The sequence below is a fragment of the Monodelphis domestica genome, chromosome 4 (assembly GCF_027887165.1).
Source record: "Monodelphis domestica isolate mMonDom1 chromosome 4, mMonDom1.pri, whole genome shotgun sequence".
NCBI classification, from domain to species: Eukaryota; Metazoa; Chordata; class Mammalia; order Didelphimorphia; family Didelphidae; genus Monodelphis; species Monodelphis domestica.
Window position 1 is genome coordinate 451,045,568 of NC_077230.1, and position 10,431 is coordinate 451,055,998.

The window sequence follows — 10,431 nt, forward strand, 5'->3', positions numbered from 1 at the left end:
TAAGCTTGACTTTGGACAGCCCAGGGGTCTATCAGCTGTTTCTGATTTGTCATTTGCTAGCACATTTATATCATAGTCCATCCTCCTAAATACTTAATCTTTAAGTATAGGTGTAGACATTTCTGTTTTTTGTGAGACTAAGTAGTGTGGAGTATTCTAAAGTTCACAGAACTCCTTCTTTGCTTATTCTGTCAAATAGTTTATGTAATATTGGGATTAGTTATTCTTTGAATGTTTGATAGAATTCATTTATGAATACATGTGGTCCTGGAGATTTTTTCTGAGGGTGTTCTTTGCTGGCTTTTTCAATTTCTTTTTCTGATATCATTTTGTTTAGGTAGTATATTTCTTCCTCTGTTAGTCTAGGCAATTTATATTTTTGTAAGTATTCATTCATATCACCTAGATTGCCATGTTTCTTGTCATATAATTGGGCATAATAGTTTTTAATGATTGCCTTAATTTCTTCTTCATTAGAGCCAAGGTCTTCCTTTTCATCTTGGATATGGTAAATTTGGTTTTCTTCTTTCCCTTTTTTAATTAGATAGAGCAATACTTTGTCTATTTTTACTTTTTTCAAAGTACGAGTTTCTAGTTTGTTTATTAAATAAACATTTCTTTGACTTTCAATTTTATTAATTTCTCCTTTGATTTTTAGAATATCTAATTTTTTTAAACATCTTGTTATTGGTGGGAGTAATGAAGACATTTTCTGAAGGCTTCTTGTCTCAGGAAATGGGATTATTCCTTAAAAATTTCTTGGTGTTCTTCTCTGGCTGTAGAAGGATTACATAGCACTTAGGGATGAAGATGTAGCATAGTAAGCCAGCACTGGAACTCAAGATGGAGAAGACCTCCACAGCCACCATCATCTTCCCCTTGGTGCTCTGGTATGTGGGCAGGAAGGAAAGCCAGACACTGCAGAACACAAGCATGCTGAAGGTGATGAACTTGGCTTCATTGAAGGTGTCAGGGAGATTTCTGGCTAGAAAAGCCACAGTGAAGTTTGCCAGGGTCAAGAATGCCATGTAGCCCAGGACAGAGTAGAAGGCAATGAGAGAGCCCTCATTGCACTCAAGGATGATGTGTTCAGGGTCAGAGTGTGTGTCTGCATCAGGGAATGGGGGAGAGAGCAGGAGCCACATTGCACAGAGCATGACTTGAATGAAGGTACAGAAGACAACAAGAGAGATAGGACCTCTGGAGCCCACCCATCATCTGCTCCTGCTGCCTGGTCTTGTGGCTCTGAAGGCCAGAACCACAGTGATGGTTTTGGCTAGAATAGAGGAGACGGCCACTGTGAGGATTTTTAATTTGTTCACTTTCTAGCTTTTAAAATTACATGCCCAATTCATTGACCTCTGCTCTCCCTAATTTGTTAATATATAAACTCAAGTATATAAATTTCCCTGTGATTACTGCTTTGTGTGCATCCCATAGATTTTGAAAGGATATCTCATCATTGTCATTTTCTTCAATGAAATTATTAATTGTTTCTATGATTTGGTCTTTATCCAATTTTGGAGAATTGGATTGTTTACTTTCCAATTAATTTTTGATACTTAACTTTTATTAAAAACTGTGTTACTAAAGTTGGTCACTTTTTCTTTCTCTTCAATACAACTATGACAAAGATAGTGACATTTTATCATTGGGTTCTTGTGAGAAAAGAATCCCTGAAAATTCTAAAGCCCTATGTTAACGTAATGGTGATGTAGCGTCGTGATCAGTGTCAAGAGACATTTGAAAAATTTGTCCCTCAGTAATTGTGCCACAGAAAAGCTGGGTAAGAAATTTCTAATCTGGTGGATTTCCAATACACCAACTCTCACTAATTTTGATCACTCTTAACCCTCAATCTGTTCGATCTTTCTGAGTTTTCTCCAAGGTTTCCTTTCACAACATGTTCCATAGGAATTGGGTTTTCCATTATTAGAATATAACCTGAGTGTCATCCAGCTTGATTTTGTGTCTCTGGATATGTGTTTACTGTGAATTTCTCCACAGACTTACCTGTCTGGTTGGAAATCTGCCCCTGTGGGCAGGGTGCACAGTCAAAACAGCAGACAGGCTTTCCCTCCTGGGCTTTTATGTGGAATCCTGGGCTACAGACTTTGTGGCATCTGGAGGGAAGAGGCTACACAAAAAGCATCCAAAGTCATAATGATGTTGTTTGGAGTCAGCATATGCATGTCTTAATGTGCTTTGTTATCTAATTTTAGGTTTTTTAGTTACTTTTTATTCTTCGAAGTCTACCAATGCTATTTTTCATTCCTATTTGCAAAAGCTTGGATCAGTTACCTTGGAAAATAATTCAAGTCTCCCCAGATCAAAGTAGCTCTCTTTATTTCCTCTTATGGAGCAGAAAAAGGTTTTAGGACATGATTTGGGGTGTGGAGTCTGTCCCACCGCACATCCCATACTACATTGGCATATGAAAGGTTTTGGAGAGGGAATAATGTTAGTGACTAGAATTTATTATCAATAGAGACTTTTCCTAAGACTCTTTAGTACAAGTATCTGTTTAATCTTTTCTGTTGTGTCTGACTCTTTGTGACCCGATTTGTGCTTTTCTTGGCAAGGATAATAGAGTGGTTTTCAATTTCCTTCTCTTTCTCATTCTGTAAATGAGGAAACTAAGGGAAAATGGTTAAATGGTGTGGCAGGGGTTATACCTTTAGTGTTAGAAGAATGATTTAAAATCCAATATTTCTGATCCCTTGGCTGTAACTCTACCTATTGAACTATCTATCATACAAAGTATTGGGAATGTATTGGAAAAGGATAATGCAGATACTACCCTCAGAAAAAGAACTATTTGAGGTTTGATTCTCCAGTGTTTTAGTATGAAACATAGCAAACTTTTCTCTCTGTCTCTCTCTGACTATCTCTGGCTCTTGCTCTTTGCCTCCATATCTATCTCATCTGTTTCTCTTTCTCTATGTGTGTATGTGTCACTCTTGTAATATTTATTGGGAAAGGAAATAGGAAGTTTGGAAAACAGGGGATAAATGGGGAATAATGGGAGGTTTGTATGGGGTAAGAAGGAGTTAAAGGGAGAGAAGGAATATTGCTTGGTGAGGCAAGGGAGGGAGATGCCCCCTGCTGAGAGGAAACAGCAGGGGTCCAATAAGGATGGTTTGTCTTTGAATGACTGAACTGAAGTTCAGCTCCCTCTATGACCAGAAAAGATAGTCCACTTATCTGACTGCGAATTCAAATAACACAAAGTTTAATAACTAGTTGGGATTGGAGTTTTTCTCAGCTTCAGACCTTCAGGCCCCAGAGGCTGGCGGAGAGTTTGTCCCACTCCCATCTACTCTCGTTGTTCTAATTCAGAATCTTAGCAGTACACAGAAAGCAAGCAAGGACAATTCTAACCTTTAGAAGCCTGTGTCTTCGGGCTGAACCAAGAAGAGCATGCCACTCCAGACTGGGCTGAACAAGCTCCTCTCTCCTCCAACCCCAGGATGCAAGTCCCACCTGGCAGGAAGGAAGTGCTAGTCACAAGACCCAACTGCCACTCCCAGTTGGCCCTCCCCCACACAAACTGTTAGTCTAGTTTCCTTTCCACACTCTGTATGTGTGCGTGTGTGTATGTGAATGTATAATGTAAGGGTAGTATTTAATTTTTTTATTACTCCTACTTAAATGCAATCATATTTATGAAATACTGTTCAATTGATTCAATCAGAACCAAATATTATTAGGGTTTATGAACTTTTTTGAATCAGTTAAAAAGCCATCATTTGAATAAAGGGAGGAAGATTCTAGAACCAAAGATTCTAATTGTCTGTAAGTGAAAAGTTCAGAATAAACTTGGTTTTTCGATTATTTCATTTAGAACTAAAGTTAGACTTGAGTCAATGTTGCAGAGAAGAGAGAATCCATAGGGATCCCCATCCTACATACATTTTGTAGCAGATGACTGAAATAGAAGGCAGTCTCAAGGAAATACCAGCTTTTCAATCCACCTTCCCTTGCCTATCTATTTACTAAGTGCAAAATTTCATATGCTGTCTGGTGAATCACATATTACTAAGACCATGAATTAAGCCTTGATCATGGACAAGCAAGTGTAAGAGTTAAAATGGTTTGAGGCCATAAACTGTAGTGAGTAAAATAGTGGAAGACTTAAATTGTAGTAGATATAAGAGTGGATGAGTAAGTTGTGATCACAGGAAATATGTTTTCACTACAGTGTTTTGTTTTTAAATCAAATATAAAGTGGTCGCCAGGGAAATATTCCCAATTATTAAAATATTCCCAAGTCAGCTGGGTTTCATAGAGATTTTAATTAATAAAAATAAGGAATTAAAGAAAAGGAGAGAAAGAGAGAAAAAGGGGAATAATGAGAAAAGGATAGGCCAGCCCAGGGCAGCCCTGGCCAACCCAGGCCTAAGCCCTTAAGAGAAAGATCAGTCAGTCCTTAATCACTCACCACAAGATCTGTCCAAGCAAGGATTCTAGTGACACCAGGCCAGCATCATCTCAGCTGTCTCCACCAGCTCAATCCTCAATCTGAATGCCCTCTGAATGAATCTGAGCCCCTATTTAAAGGGCATTTTCTCCTATGTCACATCCCCTAAGTCCTTATATCTACCAATCACAGTAGACGTTTTTCAAAGGACAGACCATTCTTAGTTCACACATGAGTAGACTAATCCTTTTGAGTAATTCACACCTGAGTAGACTAGAATCTCTGAGTAAGTTCACCTCTTTGCTCCTTGTAAGTTCACAAGTTGTCTGACCTTTATAGGTACTTAGCACCCTTTTGTCCCAATTATTCAATAAACCCCAAATAGGCATAGCTTAAGAACTTTTGTCCTACTATAAGTATGGGTTTAAGTATCTTTTATTGTTCAGCAAGGAGTTTACAACTTTATCTTCCCCTAGGGCATGCTTAAGTATGATGAAGTAGAGTTCTCACATTCCTGATCTAAGTTACTTTCACTGCCCAAATGGGGAATGGTCCCAATGGGGAATTTTTAAGGTTCACAATCCAACCTTATGAAGTAGGGTCTGAGAATTTTTAAGGTTCACACAAGGCAGGCAAAAGAAAGTCAGGTGGTGTGGGGACATAGACCTAAGCCTAAAGTGTGAATTTTTTCAGCCATTATTTCAGAGCTTCTGTAATTTTGTCTAAAATGTAATCTCTAAAATCAAATTGGAAGAAACCATACATGGAAAATTCTTATATTTTCTTTGTAGCTTCTCAGACATCCAATCCAGAGGTCCACTGAAATAGTATCTTTAACAAATAGATTTTGAACGAATATATAGCTGAATGGATGAATGATTCAAGGATTGTGTCATGTGATAAAACTGATTTATCCTTCCCTTTGCCCTACAGATCATACACTTGTAGACAAACTTTCATTCTTTGAATAGGTTTACTTCACCAACATTAAACTTCCAAGTTACTGAGTATTTTATACTGACTTCAGCAGGGATTTTGGACTTCTCCCTCATAATATAAATCCTAGATTTTCCCCCTTTTGATTTGATGACTATATAGTTCTTCTTTTAGTGGCCTAAGTAAGGGATTTAGATAGTAAAGGTAGCTGTTAGATTTCTAAGTGTTGGATATAGATCAACATAAAAGGGAAATATTATTTCCATTAATGGGATCTAGAACTAGAATTTGAATCACACAGGGTTCTCTTCCAGGGATTCTAAATATTTAGAGACCTGATGTCACTTGGAGCACTAAGGTACCATAGAAACTTTGCTAAATATAGCAGCAATTGATCAAGAATCATTAGCTATAATACATTTCTGAATGCCCCTACTTCCTTTTTCTGTGACTTCTATGGGCCAGGCAGATTCTCTTGCTTCACCCTTCCACAACTGTGCAGTGGAATAATCTCACTGTTTTGGGGCTTTCCCCCTAAAGAGCAATTTGTCTTGGTATGCTTGCCTCAGTATCATCTTACCTGAATTTGGCATAAAAACTTCATTTTCAAGTTGCTTCCTACATGGAATTTTTGTGCCATTTGAACCAGGTGTGAAAAGTGCTAGTGACTATTCTGGGGTGCTATTTGCTTAGGTTTACATCTTTTATTAAGCAAACATTTCAATCATTCTTCACCTCTCCCCATGTTCTGGGCCATAATAATGTGTTGTGCTGGGTAATCAACTCTTGACCAAATGGAGCCTCAGAAATAAACTCTCCCACTTTGACCAGAACCTCAGTGTCATTACCAAAGGTCACATAGTTGAGAATATCATAGTTTGCCAGAGTTCTTCTTCTTAGCCAAGACCAAATGGTTCCCAGTACTGTTGTTAAACTGGGTGTTTTTCAGGAAGGAGTGGACCTAAAAGTGAAGAATATGAAAAGTTCTATAGTTGAGTCTCTCAGGGTTGGGTACTAAACTCTAGACTGTCTAAAATTTTTTTTTTATTGAATAGTTGGAGAAAAGCAGGATTAGTTCATCCTGAGACTTTTCAATTGTCACAAAACTGATGGATCCCTAATAAATTGGATAACAGAAGCAGGATCTTAAAATTCCTTACTAGAGTAGAAATTTGGGCCAAATCACAAAGTCTTGGTAGAAATATTTGAAAAGAGAAAAAGAACAGAAGGGTTCTCTCAGTTGAATGAGAGTAGAGCTGGGAAAGGATGTATGGAAAGAGAGCTTACAATACTGGTTTATAGTATTGAAGGTGCTGCAGAGTGTCCTCCTGTGGTTTGTGAGTGTCTTTCCAATGCAATCTAAAAAGCATTCATTACCATTTATTCATTGCCCACTATTTAAAAGGTAATAGACTGGGTCTTGAAAATATTAATGGAAAATCAAAAGTATCTGCACTAAAGGAGCTTATATTCTACTGAAGGAAACCACACTGAAACAGAAAAGTAAATACTGTGAAAGGAATTTTTTTATCTTAGCTTAATCAATAAAGTACTTGAAATGTTCCACTCAACTTAATCTGTCATGAACTTGAGGATCCTTTTGATAACAGTTTACAACCTCAGAGGATGGGAGGTGGGTAGCACAGGCACTGCCCTATGGGCAGTGTCAACTAAATTAGGAAACTCTGAATGGTTCCTGAGATGTGATAGACCAGCCCACAGTGAAATGAAGTAGAAACTAGAGTCACAGAAAGTGATATGGAGAAAACTGCTTATAAAATTGAACCCAGGGCATTCTGATTCATTCTGCTGTGTTGGTGGCTCTTGCTTATGGAGGGATTCTGCTTCATGGGTGTCTCTCTGTTGGACTTCATCTGTGCTGGAGGTCTTCTGCATTGGTGGATTGAGGAATTTATCTTTGGTGACTTGCTTCTGTCTATAGATACAGGCCTTTTGACTTTTCTCCTGTTTTCAGTGGGATGCTTTTTTCAGTGAGGCACTTGGATCTAGACTTAGGGAATTTAGCCAGGCAATATTTTCTCCCTGTTTTCAACATATGCCCCTTTACTATCTCTACCTTGCTGAAATAAAGCTACTAATAGCCTTGTGTGACCAAGGGTTTCCACATAGGAAAAGTGCCAGACTGAAGAGTTTTGTGGATCTGCTTACCTCAATGGGGGAGGAGTCCCAGGAGTTCTGGAATGTTGAGAAAAACCAGAAGATTCTAGCTGGGATTTCAGTTGGTTAGCTTTCTCTACCTTGAGAAGCCTAGGGAGAGAGGTCTGGCCAAGCCTTTCTCCTGGGATATATCCATCTCTTTCCTCTCCTGATGACTGGACATTCTCTCCCCCTCCCCCCCATTCCCAAACTGAAGGAACATCTGAAGAAGACATTTTGAGCCTTTGTCAAAAACTTTACCTCATAGCTCCTGGTGCCCTGGGTATGAACTGTGGCCAGGGGGCCAAAGACCAGGGTTGGCCAAAGACCTGATTTCTCTCAGGCAGCTCAGTCTGCCAAAGCCTGAGTTCCCCCAAACTTGAGGGAGGGAAAGGTATAGTTAGAGTGGAACCCCCTTCGCCATTTTCCCCACCCATTCTTTCCCTCTTAATAATTTTCTTTGTGTTACCCTAGTTGACTTAATTTATATTAAAGTGGTTTTCCTTTCCCAAATTTGAATCAAGTGTGATTGGGACAGCTTGAAGGGGGAGAGACATCTTCCTGAGAAGAAACATTTTAGGTTCTAATAGTGGAGGGGGACAAGAGCCAATCTGTTAGAGCAGCCATATCTGAGAAGGGAAGGCTAAAGGGGGAAAATTCTTGAAAACCCCCTCTCCTCTCTCCAAGCCAACCTTAAAACATCAGCTGTCTTTCCTGGATTCTGTTTTCTTTTTACCATCCATAAACCTCTCCATTACATCTGGCACCCTAGATTTAAAAAGAACCCCCAAACCTCAAACATCAAATGGTGACACAAACTCACAACACACCATGGGGCAAGATGGTATAGAGAACAATGGGAAACCTGTGTGTGCAAGCAACACAATAGCTAATTTACAAGAGACTTCAGAACAATATTTTGGGACAGAAGTGGGAGAACAAAGTTACAAGTGTCTCAGTGATATGGAGGAAAGTGGATCTGTAGTGAAGTCATTCCCAGAACACATCATCATAGAGGGAATGGTTTCTGTGTCAACAGATTCACAAGAGAGAGTAAATAGACAAGAACCTGAAGTCAAAGATATCAAAGAATCTGTGTATTCCAGTAACATGAAAGCAAATCCTCAGGAAGGAGCAAACCCACAAGAATCAAATTTATCACCACCAAACACAGAATTACAGCATAGTCTTGGGCAAGATATAGAAATAGAATTGGGGCACATAGAAGTCATTGAGCAGGAGTCAAACCAAGACACAGAACCTGATTTACCAACACCTGACACAGAGTCCCAAAATACCACTGAATGAGCTTCTGAAAGTCCTGGGGAATACAGAAATCATTGAACAAGAATCAGAACAAGACATGGATAATATAGAACCAAATGGTACAATAATATTTGACCCTAACAGCGAGGAAGACCTGGAACCTTATGAATACATCAAACTCTACAATAAACATTTTGATTACATCAAGCAACTAAGATTCTTTTCCTCACAAAAATCCAATGTAGCTTAAATCACAAGGGAAAATTTAACTGGAAAAATACATATAATACATTGTTAAAAGTCTCATTTCCAAGGTTTGTAATGAATTGAATAAAATTTGTAAAAAGAAGAACTGTTCCTCAATTGATGCATTTCAAAGGATTTAAACAGGTAGGTCTGAAGGACAGAATTCCCAACAATCTAAAGTTATTAAAAATTTTACAAATAACTAATGATGAGCAAAATGCAAGTAATAGCAACTCTGAATTTCTACTTCGTATCCATCATGTTGGTAAAGTTGGAATAAAAGAAACAAAGATGAGAGGAATTTAAGGAAATAATCTGTGTTGACATTCAGGATTGCAATTTGTATGTATTGCCAAAATGTTACTGAATATTAGATATCTTTAAACAATGTCTCAGTTGCTCTCTATAATGTTCTTTTGGTTGTGTTCATTTCATTCTTCATTTCATTTTGGTCTTTCTGTATCTTTAAAAAATTAACTTATTTGCCCTTTTTATTGTCCCGTAGTATTTCATTACAAACATGTGCCACAACATCTATACTCATTACCCAATTGATGAGTACCACCTGTGAATTTTAAAACTACTCAAAGCTGTTCAAACCATTCCTTAGAGGACGGGATTTGGCTATTTCCTGATCAATAACAATGGAGATACTTGGAATGACAGAATCAGGTCTTGGAAACTACAATCTCCACCCTACTCAGGGTAACAGGATTTAGGAAGGGCTGCAGCAAAGCTCAAGCTTTAATTATTTGAGAATATGACCTTCAACAGACATGTGCAAAAAGGACAGACCACTATGGGTGGTTCTAGATTAAGCTAGAGCCACCATTGGCACAGGTGGGACACAGGAAGTGAGGTAGAGGACAGCTGAGGAGTCTGGGGACTTCCTGTGTGGAGGAAAGGAGGTTGTTGGAGCCTGGTGCTTGGAGTGGAGGCCCTGAGACTGTTTCTCCATTTTGGTCATGTGAGTGATAGAGACTGATCTCTTTTCTTTGCCTCAGCTATCCAAGGCCTTGGGCCTTTGGTCCAGCCTAAGCAGAGTGGGTATTTAAGCCCTATTCCCTTCTCTTCCCTTTCTCTCTCTCTCTCTCTCTCTCTCTCTCTCTCTCTCTCTCTCTCTCTCTCTCTCTCTCTCTCTCTCTCTCTCTTTCTCTCTCTCTCTCTCTTTCTCTCTCTCTCTCTCTCTCTCCCTCTAATAATTTTCTTCCTCCTGTTTGTAATTAAAACACCATAAAAAGGTTGACCACTGACTTGAGTTTTCATTTTGGAATTACATAGCTGAATTTCTTGGCGACCTTCAATTAATATATATCAGTCTTTTAATGTGATTTCCATACCACACACCTCTATTTTCACTGCAAAGAAAATTGCTATAAATATTTTCAGCTGGGGAAAAATTGTGA

At 38.7% G+C, this 10,431-nt stretch overlaps 1 pseudogene; it reads right to left on the reverse strand.

The window, feature by feature from the left end:
* On the reverse strand, positions 744-6,317 carry VN2R569P (vomeronasal 2 receptor 569 pseudogene; annotated as a pseudogene).